We start from the raw sequence: 14,729 nt of genomic DNA on the forward strand, positions 1-14,729 counted from the left end.
AATATACATGAATGGCCTGGGCCCTCATCCCACTCAACCCCATGAGAGCTCTGAGTACTCAGCACTCCTGAAAGCCAAACCAAAAACTCATTGTGAAGTATTTGCATTTGGTGCACAATACACTTGGCTTCCCCAGAGTCACAGAGCTGCTGCTTCTTTTTTTTTTTTAATCTTAGCAAAATCAGAAATTAAAACCAATTTATGCAAGGAATTCACTGCATCTGATGTATTCTCTACTTTCCCGTAGCGATGATTAATATTATTTTCTTTTTTAAATAAATTATATTTACATTATGATCTGCTTCTACATCTCTAAAAAGGGTTACATATGTATTTATCAGATTTTTAAATCCAGCCTATATGCAACAAATTAACATTAATAGATGTTCTCTTTGTGGCTCACCGGAACACAGATTTTTAAACTAAGTCCTCATTCAACAAGCCTTCACAAAGCATGTTTTCTGACTATATCACACTGTTCCTTGTGGATAAGGACTGAACTTTTAAAATGTTCCAGTCAAATATTTTCAGACATCTGGCTCATGGGGCAGGAAATCTAAATAAAAATATTATTAGTATAGAATCATAGAAGATTAGGGTTGGAAGGGACCTCAGGAGGTCATCTAGTCCAACCCCCTGCTCAAAGCAGGACCCATCCCCAGACAGATTTTTAAACTAGTTCCCTAAATGGCCCCCTGGGTTTAGCAGGCCAATGCTCAGACCACTGAGCTATCCCTCCCATACAACTGATAAATCATCATAGCTCCTCTTCCCTATTCCAATTAAAAAGTGATCCAGGACCATCTCACTTGGATTCAGGAGAAAATACTAAGTACAAAAATCAAAATAGCAACTGGATTTTTTCGCCAAAAAGCAGTCTATATCTGCATATTAAAATATAATTACGGCACGGATGAGCCAAGCTTACAAAACACTGCGCTGACATAATACACAAGTGCCACTGCCCTTCCAACTAATTGTGTTTTAGCTGTTCATGGCTAGAAGTAAAATTCAGTATCAGTTCAGACTGTGCCGCAGAGTAACAAGGCCTTTTTGAAATAGATTTATATTTGAGACATTTCTTTTTCAGTTCCATGACATGAGTTGTGTCATCTCCCCTCTCTTAAGGACATATTTTCAAATGAATCCCAAGCCAGCTGCGAAATTCAGGCATGCAGAATTTAAATACACGCTACCGTAGTTGACACAAATTGTGTCCTCTGTGCAGGCAAGTGATTATACACATACACTTGACATTACAAATGTACGGGACTTTTATGATATTTGGCTCTCTGATTAATCCATCCTGAATCTCTCCACAAGCCCCAAGCCCCTGTTCGCCAGCACTCACTGCCTCTTCCCTTGGTGCCAGAGGCTACAGTTACACTACAGAGCTTATGGGGACGCAGCTGCACCAATGCAGCTGTGCCTCTGTAGCGTTGCTAGAGCAGACATTCTCGGCTGACAGGAGAGAGAGCTCTCTCGTCGACTTAATTACTCCAGGCCACGCACATGGTGGTAGCTATGTTGGCAGGAGAAGCACTGTCCACACTGGCACTTAGCTCGTTTAACTTATGTCACACTGGGAGTGGCTTTCTCACACCCCTAGCAACATAACTTATCCTGACCTAAGCTGTACCCAGCGAGGGTTGGGTGGGTGCATCAGTTCATCCCGCCAGAAAACACCAACACACTGTGCTGAGTTATTTGATGGGAAAGTGACACCCGATGCCCAAAAGTCTCATGGACTTCAGTGATGCGCTGAAATTTCCATATTTTGCCGAATGAGCTGCTCAACCATTTGCAAGAATTTTAACTCCTCTGAGGCAAATGCCACCCTGCCAAGTCACCAGGCCAACCAGCAAGACAGTGTTTTATGTAACTGAATAACTAACAGTATAAATTAGTGTACTGGTTAGCTGCCAAAATAGGGAGTAAATTGAACTGCCTGAAGCTCCTGTGGGGCTAACCACACACATGCTGAACAAGGATGCTGCTTTTGACATGCAATAAAAGTCTCATTCTTTTACCTCCTACTATAACCATCCTCTGAACTGACTTTGTGGAAACACCAAGCAAGGAAAAGAATCTGTAAGTAGTTAGTGAGTGCTGAGGTACAAAACAAATCTCTGGCTGAAAAGATGGGTGAATTCAAGAGCAAGTGGCACTGACTTACTCCATTTGACAGAAAGCACAGTTTGCATTTGTATCCCCAAACTTTAAAAAGAATTGAGGAAAAATAAAATGTCAGACACAACCTCACTCAGGTTCCATATTGGGCAGTTTTAACGCGGTACTTTTAACCAAGATACAGAACTGAATTTTGAAGCTTCACCTTAACTTAGCAAGATTTACTCAATTACTACACAGAGTTTTAAGAAGTAAGATGGCGTCTATGCTTCATAAACAGTTTCCCCAATATAAACTGGAGATTGGTCCAAATCACTCAGTTAAGAACCATATTCCAAGCTAGTTGTCATCAGGGAAGGTGGGACCTTGAGCTGAACTTCACCATAGTTCAGGGTGTTGGGATCCACAGTTTTATTTGGGCTCGATGCACAGAGCAGACTCATGAAGTTAATTTTCTCCTACTGATTATTACCTTCCTACCACACATTCAATCTTTGAGAGCAAATTGACTCTACAAAGGTACTACTGCTGTTTCTTCTGGCCATTTGTTTTTACTGTATCATGTCCTATTAGGAAGCCAGAGTAAGATTTCCTAAAGCACCAAAAAAAAAATACTCTCAAACAAACCACATGTCCAGTACTGAAGGATTGTAGGTGCATCACAGAACGCTGAACTGTTTCATACAGTGGTCTCCAAAGTGGGGTGCACAAGAGGATCCTTTGGGGTGTGTGGCAGGAGGAGCGCCATACTGACAGCTAAAATGCTGTACTTTCCCAGACTGCACTGTGGTTTGGAGAGTCTTAAGCTGCGATTCTCCACACTAAACTTTTCCTTTCATAATAAAATTGAACAGTTACCTTTTATCTTTCAGCTCACCACCCTGATGAAAAATTCCACCACGATTTCAACAGCTTCCACCCCACCACGAACCACTGACCATGTAGTGGAACTGAAACAGCAATCACAAGTTCAGAAAGGTGTCTAAGGTACTACTTTCCTCTGTGTGATGGGTCAATTGCGATAGCTTGTTCATGAAGACTTGGCTCTGAAAGGCAACCAATCAAGCAATTTTACACTAAGATCTATCTGAAGGATGAAAACTCTCTTGGGAAAATTCCCATAGAATCTCTGCAGTGGACAGGATTTATGTCTGAGCTCCCTTCTCTAATGTTGTAGTCATCCAGACCAACATATTACATATTTGTATATATTTAACCTATTTGCCTAAAAGTTTTATCCCTGGGTTTGGGACAATATTACTTTCTCATGCACTGGGAAGTAAAGGGGGCTGAAATGTTTTTATTAGATGCTTGGGCAGCCTTCAAATTCTGGCATTTGCTAACTTTTAAGTATTTGACTTCATAACATGAATGTTCTTTTAACAGAGAAGGGTTTTGTAATTTAATAGTATACAGCAAAAAGAGTATGAAGAAAATGGAATTAAACACAGAAAATATTATAACCACATTTTAAAAACTGCACTTTATACAAACATTGCATAATTCTTTATCAGCCTAACCTTACACACTGATTTGTGGATTTCACTTTATCTGCTAACACAATTAAAAGCAAAACATGATTCTATTAAATAAAAAACAAAGCAAAAAACCAACACGAGACAAGAGGGTGGTTTAAATACGCAGCATGAAGAGGTATTCAAACACAATTCAGTCTGCAAGGCATCAATTCAGTGAAATCATGTCCTGGCTACAGAGCCCATTTCAAAAATTAATTGGTGGTGATGTTCCTCGACTTTCTACTGTGAATGCTTGCTGGCCTTATGTTTAGGACAAAACCCTGCTTTTTTTCCATATTATGTTCTGGTCTGGGATGTATCTCGGGGGGGGGGGCAGGATTGGAGAAGAGGAGGAGGGGAGGTGTTTGGGGGCGGGGTAGAAGAGGGGGGTGAGAGGTATTTGGGGGGACGGGGTAGATGAGGGAGGAGGTATTTGGGGGTGGAAGGCATTTGGGGCGGGGGGTGGAAGATAGTGTGTGGGAGGTAGAAGAGGGGGGGCTGGACGCATTTGGGGAGGGAGCGGGGGGCAGAAGAGGGGGTGTGGGAGGTAGAAGAGGGGGGGCTGGATGCATTTGGGGAGAGGACAGGGGACGGAAGAGGGGGTGTGGGAGGTAGAAGGGGGGGCTGTACGCATTTGGGGAAAGAGGGCGGGGGCGGAAGAGGGGGTGTGGGAGGTAGAATGGAGGGCTGGACGCATTTGGGGAGGGGGCAGGGGGTATTAAACGGGGGAAGGTGTTTGGGGAGGGGGGCGGGAGGTGGAAGAGGGGGTGTGGGAGGTAGAAGGGGGGCTGGACGCATTTGGGGAGGGGGCAGAAGGTATTCGGGGTGGAGGGTATTAGACGGGGGGAAGTGTTTGGGGAGGAGGCGGAGGGTCGAGGAGGGGGAGTGGGAGGTAGAATGGGGGTCTGGACGTATTTGGGGAAAGGGGCGAGGTATTCGGGGTATTAGACGGGGTGGGAGGTGTTTGGGGAGGGGGCGGGGGGTGGAGGAGGGGTTGTGGGAGGTGGGGGGGCTGGACGCTTTTGGGGAAAGGGGGCGGGAGTATTCGGTGGTGGGGGTATTAGATGGGGTGGGAGGTGTTTGGGGAGGGGGTGGAGGAGGGATTGTGGGAGGTAGAAACGGGGGCTGCATGCATTTGGGGAGGGGGCAGGGGGTGTTCGGGTGTGGGGTGTATTAGACGGGGTGGGAGGTGTTTGGGGAGGGGGTGTGGGAGATAGAATGGGGGGACTGGACATAGTTGGGGAAAGGGGGCGGGAGTATTCAGGGGTGAGGGTATTAGACGGGGTGGGAGGTGTTTGGGGAGGGGGCGGGGGGTGGAGGAGGCGTTGTGGGAGGTAGAAAGGGGGGCTGGACGCATTTGGGGAGGGGGCAGGGGGTGTTCGGGGGTGGGGGGTATTAGACGGGGTGGGAGGTGTTTGGGAAGGGGCGGGGGTGGAGGAGGGGTTGTGGGAGGTAGATGGGGGGCTGGATGCATTTGGGGAGGGGGCAGGGGGTGTTCGGGGGTGGAGAGTATTAGACGGTGTGGGAGGTGTTTGGGGAGGAGGCGGGGGGTGGAGGAGGGGTTGTGGGAGGTAGATGGGGGGCTGGACGCATTTGGGGAGGGGGCAGAAGGTGTTCGGGTGTGGGGGGTATTAGATGGGGTGGAAGGTGTTTGGGGAGGGGGCGGGGAGTGGAGGAGGGGTTGTGGGAGGTAGAAAGGGGCGCTGGACGCATTTGGGGAGGGGGCAGGGGGTGTTCGGGTGCGGGGGGTATTAGACGGGGTGGGAGGTGTTTGGGGAGGGGGAGGGGGGTGGAGGAGGGGTTGTGGGAGGTAGATGGGGGGCTTGACGCTTTTGGGGAGGGGGCAGGGGGTGTTCAGGGGTGGGGGGTATTAGACGGGGTGGGAGGTGTTTGGGGAGGGGGCGGGTGGTGGAGGAGGGGTTGTGGGAGGTAGATGGGGGGGCTGGACGCTTTTGGGGAGGGGGCAGGGGGTGTTCGAGGGTGAGGGGGTGTTTGGGGGCCGGGGGGGAGTTTGGGCAGCTCCGGCCCCCGCCGCCGCCTTTACCCGCTCGCGCTCCGGGCTGCGCCACGTGCTGCTCAGGAGCCTCTTCGGGGCCGCGGACGCCCCCCTCCCACCGGGAAGCTCCGCCCCTCCCAACACAGCCAATAGGAAGAGGAAACAGAGCCCTGAGCAATCGGAGCGCAAGAAAAAAGGTCCGCCGCCCCCCATGTGCGAGGGTGGCGGCTGCCTGCAGTGACTAGATCCCCCCAGCAGGATGCAGTGAAGGGGGCTACAGTCACCAACCCCCCCCCCAGGGTGCAGCAGGGACTAGACCCCACCCCCGGGTGTAGCGGGGTGGGGGGCTGCAGTGACTAGAAGTCCCCGCCCCCGGCTGCAGCAGGGACCAGACCCTCCCAGGGTGCAGCGGGGAGGGGGCTGCAGTACCAGACCCCCACAGGGATGCAGCGGGGAGGGGGCTGCAGTCACCAGACACCCCCCCCCAGGGTGTAGCAGGGGAGGGGGCTGCAGTCACCAGACCCCCCTCAGAATGCAGCAGGGGGGTGCAGACACACAGGAGCTGGTGGCACTTTGCACAGTCACTGCTGTGATGAGTTGGCGAGTCTCAGCCTTGAGGGCCAGGTGCTCCTGCTGTCACCCACCTCCTAGCCCCCCAGCTTGTCTAGGGGGTACCTCCCTTTACCCCTCCTGGGAGCTGCAGAGCCAGTGACAGTGGTTGGGGGGGGGCATGCTAACAAACTAACCCCTCGCACCAGTCTCAGTCAATCCTTCCTGGGGACTTTATTCTGGTGAGGGGGACCCTGATTTCCAGCCTTCCCTGGGGGATCATCCTCGAATGGGCTCTCTTCTGCGGAGCCCCAAGACCCTCCCACTCATCTCCTCTACCCCTGTCCAGGGGTTCCAGCAATACAACCTTTATTAAAATAAAATAATAAACAGGGTTTACTCTAAATAATCTAAATCTATCCAAATTTAGAATTAAATCCAAAATCCTCTTAAATATCCCATCAGAAACCAAAACCTAGACAAAAAAAAATTGAAACCAAAAACAATGCTTAATTTAAACCCAAACATTAAGGAAAACTTGGTTTTTAAAAATAAAAACATACAAATGCCATAAATTAATAATTTCAACATTTTATCAGAAAAGTGTGCAACAGCAGGATGATAAATGAACATACAATAAATACACCCTCCTAGAAAGGAATTGAATATTGGCCAAATCTGTATAAAGCATGCAGAACGGTGTCAAAATTGGTATTGCTCCACTCCAACTAAAAAGAACCAAAAAAAACCCCAATAAATCAAAACGGTCACAGCCTGAAACAAACCTAACACAGAAGCAATATTAAACCTATGCCAAGACTGGAACAAACGATGTAAATTTCTAATTCTAACATCTTGTTTCTCCCAGGAGGAAAGTGTTTTTCACCCCAGTAACCAGGCTGTCACTGCAGCTTTTCTTCCACTAAATAAGATTTTTACCAAATATAAATTGCCCTCAAATTTCTCTAAGAGAAATTGAAATTGTATCTTTGCACTAACATCCCAAGTGTGCAAGTCCGTTCTCTCAGAGCAGCCCCACACCCCACGCTCCTTGAGCCCAGGGCAGAAGGGATGTTCTGCGGTTACAATCCCAACTGGTTTGTGCATTTGTAACCCTGGGGCCTGAAGCTGATGAGAGAAAGGGAAGTGAGCGATCCTGGAGCTTTCCAATACCACCTGCTGGGAGCACAGGGAATTGACTGAGCGATATCCTGGCTAATTTTCACCTTATTCTCTGCCAGCAGGCTCCACTGGAGAGCTCGGGGGTGACCTGACCATGGCAACATCCTATTTGCATATTAAAAGCCAGCATTTTGGGGCCATTGGGGTGAAATGTGAGTACGTTTTGGGGTTGGGACCCACATGAGAAGGGATGTGGACAAATTGGAGAGAGTCCAGTGTAGTTCTCCTGGTTATATGAATGAAGGACGGTAGAACAGTACTTGGCATGGCATGATTGAGGGCCTCACCCTAATCTATATGACACTCGCTAGGCAAGGGACATGGGTTTCCATAATGAGAATGAGGCTGAATATGGGTATTAGATAGATAGATGGGGGGATTATAGCCCTAGATGTTGGTTTTATGTTTTTTCTGTTTTTAAAACAGAGCTGATTTTCAGTCTGTTAGGAGTGTTGTTCTGTGCTCCTGAACTCAAATCAGTGATGTTTGGTTCTAAGCGTCAGACACTGAGGAGTTAAAATCCATCTGCATTTTATATAATAACCTGGTATATGGATTGTGCCAGCTTTTTCCCAGACCCAAAGATCAGAGGCCTAGCAAATAGTGATTAGCTAAGAGAAAGCTGGTGTAAACAGGTCAGCTTGTTTTGCTAAAATAAGCCTGGTCAGCAAATTGCTAGGTGTTGGAGCTAAGAACTAAATAATTGTGTCTTATTCAGAGTTGCAAATTGAACAAAGGATCCCTGTTCCTATTGCATCAGTCTCTTCTGTAGGGAACGTTCTTCCCACAGATCCAACCTTGAGTTTATGAAAATTGGCACATGTCAGTATAAGATATGGCAGCCTCTCACCTCCCTTCCCAGGGACCAATGCCTGCCTTAAGACATAAACGGGTTAATCTTTATTGCCATATACTTTCACTGTTTCTTTGCTTTAACCCTTAGGAATGTACCCACTGGACAATCAAAGGAGTTGCTCTATTCCTATGGACCCCAAATCAGAATTCAACATAGATATTTTATACTAATAACATTTCATCAAAGTATTAAATGTTAACTTGCTAACTTGAGACCATGGGTGGAAGCAGTATGTATCCTGTTAACCATTGGCTAATGTGCTATCTTGGCTTGCAGCAAAACCTATCCCGGGGTGTGGAACTGCCTACCCCATCACTTTCCCCCACCCATGGAAAATCTGTATATTATATTGTAATCAATTGATTGACAGTGTCTCTGAGCCTAATAAACCAGGTGACACTCCGTCAGTGCTGTGTGTAATAAATTCCTATGTTTGACCTCTACACGGTGTGGATTTATGTCCTCCAGACATACTTTGGGTGGCTGACTCTGCCCTCACTTATACACTGATAGTTGTAAAGATGTAGTGCTGAGTGCCTGGCAGTGAAGTCAGCTGTGAAACATCATGGTGGGATGAGGCATTCAGCCACTTCTTTCCACTCAGGCTTCAAGATAATTTAGCAGATTAACTTCTGGACTCTGAGAGTAGAGCTGTGGGTGGGGTGGGGTGTTGGATGACTTTTGGGGTCCATGCACCACCTGTCCAACTAGCATTTTTTACCTCACTCCATAACACCACACATGGAGCAGACTTTTATCTATCAGTACCAAAACATACTATGACAAGAGACCTAATGCTCAAATTTAGTGCCAGTAACTAATAACTCTAATAGATTCAAAAACAACTTTGTGGACAGCAGGAATGAAAGCAACATTTACACACTGGGAACAAGCATCCATTTCTCCTTCTCTGGGGCTTTGGGTTTTTGACCTCATAACCTTAATAGTGAGTACTTTTCAGGGAAGGGCAAAGCTCTCACCCCCTCAAATGTCAGGTACAGTTATTCTGTCCTTGAGTCAAAATAAACTGGAAAATACACTTGATTACTCCTGTCCCAATAACAAAGAGCCTGGGGATCCCACAGCAGGTGAAATGTCTGTTTGGACAAGCACTCCCATCATGCAATCTGGAGTGGGTGTAACCATGCAAATAACATCAGCCCCAAAAGGCCTTTACAACAGATGGCAGGGTAGAGTTCATTCTGACTCTGCTTACACTATATATTGTGGCAACGATTAAAAAACAGTGAACGTTAAATCTCACCAAATGAGGGTCAATACATCCTCATCATTGTATCCACTTGTGCTACTCCACACCTGATCTTAGCTATCATATGAACAACATACCCTCCTAGCTCAGTGGCTGTACATTGACCTGTTAAACTTTTACCCTCAGTTGGGGTTATTGCAGATTATGTATTCCTTCTGCCACCTGATCTTAAACTGAATTTTGCACCCCCTTGATAATCTGTATGTTATTCCCTGATCACCAGAAAGTTTTATGCCTAAATTCTGTACCATACTTGTTTTTTTGATCATCTTGATAAAATGTTGATATTTGTTGGAGATCCCAGCTCGTGTTTCTTTGCAAAGTGTGTGCATTTGCTCTGGGTTTTAGCCTGCTAACACAGAAGGGAGCTGAGTGCCCTCTAGTTTCCTGGTCAAGCTCTGTCCTCCATGTGCCTGGGCGGCAGTGGGACTGTCTCAGGAGAGCAGCTTCGTGCCTCCATCCCACTCTCTGTCCAGCTGGGGAACGAGCAGGGGCAGCCCTGAGAAAAGACTCCTTTGAGCAGCGGGGGCCACTGGGGACTCTTATTTCCATACCCACAGTGCATTGCATGCAGCAAAGCGAGTCGCTGGTCAAGGGGCTGGTTTTGCTCCCAATGTCCCTCGTTCCGATGATCAAACTCGGGATTTAAACCAGTTCAATTAAATTTCCTCTAAAAGCGAGAGGTTTAGTGGGCTGTCAGTGTAGTCACCCTGAATGAGCAGAAGGCGCGTGTGCCCTGGCAGTGCCTCTGCAGTTTGCTCTGGTTGCTCTTCAGATTGTATAATTTTTTTTACTCCTTTCTTCTTCCCTCCTTTTTTAAGCCAACAATTTCCTTGGAAAACATCATTTATGAGCTTCTACCCAATTTTGTGAGGCTGTTACCTCTTGTTGTGGAAAGAAAGAATGGTGGTTGGACTTTTCTTACTTGAACAGAGCAGTGGTGTGTCTTCTTGGCTAGCTGCTGCCTGTTTGGGGAGTCAGTGGCTGTGAGGCAACCCTTACAGATGATGGCAGGGGGAGAGCTCTCTCTTCTGCAGCGATGCTGCAATTTTTTGTTGTGCCCCTCCTTCATCCTCCCCTCCCCCGCATATAAGGCATGCAGGCTTGGTGGCCTGCTGAGGTGGGTCAAGCCCAGGTTTATTTTGGCAGATGCCTGGTTGAGAATCAGTGCTGTATCGTATCCCTCCTCAGTCATCTCTTGTCTAAACTGACCAATGTCTGTAGTCTCATCTCATACTTTAGAAGCCTGCTATTTCCCCCTTTCTGTTGTAAAAACTGACTATTTATTTCTACCCTTTGTTTCCTATTTGCTAACCAGTTCCTGATCCATGAGAGGGCTTGAGCTGTCTGGCTTAGCTCGTGACTGCGAGTGCTGACCTCAGGGCAGACAATTAAGAAGTAGGGCACAATCCCCAAATTGGTTGTGTGTTTTAGACTTAGATTTCCCCAAGTATCAGACTATGTGCTTTTTATGTCTTTTTAAACCAAACTTGCTATTTTGGGGTAATTTATGCATTATGTAGAGGATGCATATTTCCACCTTTTCATGTTCTCTGTATGTATAAATATCTCCTGTCTCTGAGTTCCATTCTGTGCATCCAGAGAAGTGAGCTGTAGCCCACGAAAGCTCATGCTGAAATAAATTTGTTAGTCTCTAAAGTGCCACAATACTCCTGTTCTTTTTGTGGATACAGACTAACACAGCTGCTGCTCTGAAACCTGACATTATGTAGAGGATTAGCTTGAGTCAAAATGTTACATCTGTTCTTAGCACTTTAATAACTGAGCCTTCCTCTAACTGAGGACTATTTATTGAACTGATTTTTGGACTAGGGAGATGAAATGGCAGCTTGCTCCATCCACTGCACGCATCTCCCTGTTATTGCAGTAATGACCTCCAGGAACGCTGGACCTCCCTATGGGGAGATATGATGGTTGAAGAGCAGCCAAGAAATGTGGTGGTGTCTGTGTTACCATTCGGTCTGTACTAAGAGTAGGGTTTTGAGTCATTTGTATCTCTTTGGTTAGTTATTAGTAACATCTTATTAGGCCTCTGAGTTGAAAGGCTGCTCTTGCACATTTTACCGTCTCATTGTTTGTAGGTCAAACAGCTGCTTTCTTAGTCTATTCTGTGTAGGTTCTTAAACCGCTCTCCTTAGTATACCTTGCAGAATGGAGTGCACGGTTTGGATCATTTGTTCCCTCATTTCCCTACAGAAGAGAAATTTGCCATCCCTTTCCCCTTTGGAAAATGCCACTGTTTTAACTTAGGAAACAGCCTCTGTAAACTTTTTGTCCAGATGAGGGATAGTTCATAGGCGCAGAAGAGGAGGAAAGTCGTGGCCCTTTGAGTCACATTCCTAGCATTTAAGGCCAGAAGGAGCTTATCACCTCAGAGGGACTGTGGTGCACCAGTGCCTGAGGCCCTACCATGGCAAGGAATTGATTTGATGCCATTGACTGCATGTTTGAGGTAGTTTTGTGGGCAGGAGCAGACAAGAGCATTGGGGTTGCGGTATAGCACTTGCATAGGCTTGCTTTGCCCTGTTTTGCTGTATGAGTTTGTCATAAGCAGATAGCTAAGGGTTAATGTTCTTTTACCTGTAAAGGGTTAACACAGGGAACCAAACACCTGACCAGAGGACCAATCAGGAAACAAGACTTTTTCAAATCTGGGTGGAGGGAAGTTTTGGGTGTGAGTTCTTTGTTCTTTGTCTTGGTTCGGTGACCCTCTCGGCTCTGCGAGTGATCTTTCTATCTCCAGGCTTTCTAATCTTCTGTTTCCAAGTTGTAAGTACAAGGATAGTAAGACAATAGGTTTATATATATTTTTTTTTGTATTTACATGTGTGTAGTTGCTGGAATGTTTTAAATTGTATTCTTTTTTGATAAGGCTGTTTATTCATTTTTTTCCTTTAAGCAATTGACCCTGTATATTGTCACCCTGATACAGAGCCTATTTTTAATGTCCTTTTTCTTTCTTTTTATATAAAGCTTTCTTTTTAAGACCTGTTGGAGTTTTTCTTTAGTGGGGACTCCAGGGAATTGAGTCTGCAGCTCACCAGGGAACTGGTGGGAGGAAGAAGTCAGGGGGAAAAATCTCTTTGTGTTAGTTTTACTAAGCCTGACTTTGCATACCCTCTGGGTGAGGGGGAGAAAGATTAGATCTCTTGGTACTTGTGTTTCAAGGAATGGAAGCAGGGAATCTCCTAGGGTCATCCAGGGAGGGGAGCCTGGGAGGAAGTAACAAGGGAACAAGGGGAGGGGGTTATTTCCCTTTGTTGTAAGACTCAAGGCATCTGAGTCTGGGGGTCCCCCAGGGAAGGTTTTGGGGAGACCACAGTGAGTTAGGCACTGTATAATTCCTAGCTGGTGGCAGCAATTACCAGGTCCAAGCTGGTAACTAAGCTTGGAGGTTTTTCATGCTAACACCCATATTTTGGACGCTAAGGTCCAGATCTGGGAAAAAATGTTATGACAGAGTTAACAGTGAGAGATTGCTAGTCACAGGTCAGTGGGTGGGTTTGTGCACATTAGGAGTGTAAAGAGAACCGTCTTTGAACAGAATTGTGTGTTAAGGGGCCTTGCTTTGAATTCTTCCACTGGAGTCATTTTGGGGAAGTGAGCCTCACTTAGAGTTACCTAGTTAGGGTGTCCGTTGCGTGTCTGGGAGCTCATCATGGTGAGGTCGAAAGCGGTGGGGGCAGGGACCACAGTGGGGGCAGGGGTGCATGTACATCATAGAGTCTTAGTAGAGTCTTAGCATTGCTTCTTGGCCTTCTGGTTAAGAGGAGTGAAAACATTGTGTAAGGAACTGTAACTCCCCCCCCCCGCTGGACTATACCCTCAAAGCCCTGAACCAACAGAACCAAACTCCACCATGTGAGGGTCATTCTGTACCCAGCCTGCTTATTTATACTTACAATTAACTATAGCTCCTTGTATGTATGAGTGATGTACCCCCACTACTGCTTGACTGTATCCTGATCTCACCCACCGAACACCCCACATTGGGGACGTTGCAGTCCATATATGTTATGTGCTGTACAATACCAAAATACCAACATCCCCATATACTCTGTATGTTCCCCCCAATGACTGAGAACTGACACTTCAAACTCTTTGTATCATTTATTTTTAAACACTCTCTAATAAACTTTTAAATCTGTATTTGTTCTTATCAGTTGAATATCTGATATGTCCTTAATTTAAGGACTGTATATTCCATTGGTTTTCCAAACAGGGGGCTGGACTAGGAGCTTGCTCTGTCCACCCCATACATTAACCTCATATTGCAGTGTCTCCAAGATTGGTGCATCTCCTTTTGGGGAGACTGTTTTGGTTAGAAAAGCAGAAAGACTTTTACTCTGGTGATATTTCTTGAAAGCAGTTTTTTTTCCAAGTCATTGAAATGTCCAGAGTTTTGGTTTCTTTATGAGAAAATATTGTTATGTCTTGGGAGCTTTTTGTGAGTTGGTAGAGTTGAGGTTCTTTGTTGCCCCATCTGAAAAAAAAAAGATATATTGGAAGTGGAAAGATTCAGAAAAAAGAGCAACAAGAACGCTGAGGGGCTATAGAACAGCTTCTGTAGAGGAAGAGATTAATGAGATTGGGACTTCTCAGCTGGGAAAAGAGACGACTAAAAGGGGATACAAGGGAGGTCTATAAAACCATGACTAGTGTGGAGAAAATAAGAAGGAAGTGTTCATTCTTCCTTCTCATACCACAAGAGCTAGGGGTCACCAAATGAAATTACTAGGCAGCAGGTTTAAAACAAAGAAAAGGAAGTATTTCTTCACACAACGCACCGTCAACCTGTGGAACTCTTTGCCAGAGAATGTTGTGAAGGCCAAGACTGTAACAAGGCTCAAGCAAAAAATGAAAATTCAAGTATCAGAGGAGTAGCCGTGTGAGTCTGGATCTGTCAAAGCAGCAAAGAGTCCTGTGGCACCTTATAGACTAAGAGACGTATTGGAGCATGAGCTTTCATGGGTGAATACCCAAATGCATCTGATGATGTCTGTTATTCTATAAGGTGCCACAGGACTCTTTAAGGCTTTAAAAAAAAAACTAATTGTGTTGAAGCAGCTGCCAGTGGGCACAGCAAACGCAGCAAGGGCTACAAGCAGGGAAAAGGAGAACAAAGGAGTCAGGCAGCTCCTCTCAGACCAGACTAGCCTACAGGAGTGAAATGATGCTAGAATAACCTGAAGAAAAGAGCAGTCCTAA

General features: G+C 46.1%; 1 non-coding gene and 1 pseudogene across 1 annotated transcript; both read left to right on the top strand.

Moving 5' to 3' along the window:
* The first annotated feature begins 11,237 nt into the window (after positions 1-11,237).
* On the top strand, positions 11,238-11,417 carry LOC115642566 (annotated as a pseudogene).
* Positions 11,418-13,629: 2,212 nt separating this feature from the next.
* On the top strand, positions 13,630-13,823 carry LOC115642562. Its single transcript, XR_003998205.1, has one exon. It is a non-coding gene; the product is annotated as a U2 spliceosomal RNA (small nuclear RNA).
* The last annotated feature ends 906 nt before the right edge of the window (positions 13,824-14,729 follow it).

This window comes from Gopherus evgoodei, unplaced genomic scaffold (genome assembly GCF_007399415.2).
Source record: "Gopherus evgoodei ecotype Sinaloan lineage unplaced genomic scaffold, rGopEvg1_v1.p scaffold_41_arrow_ctg1, whole genome shotgun sequence".
NCBI lineage: Eukaryota > Metazoa > Chordata > Testudines > Testudinidae > Gopherus > Gopherus evgoodei.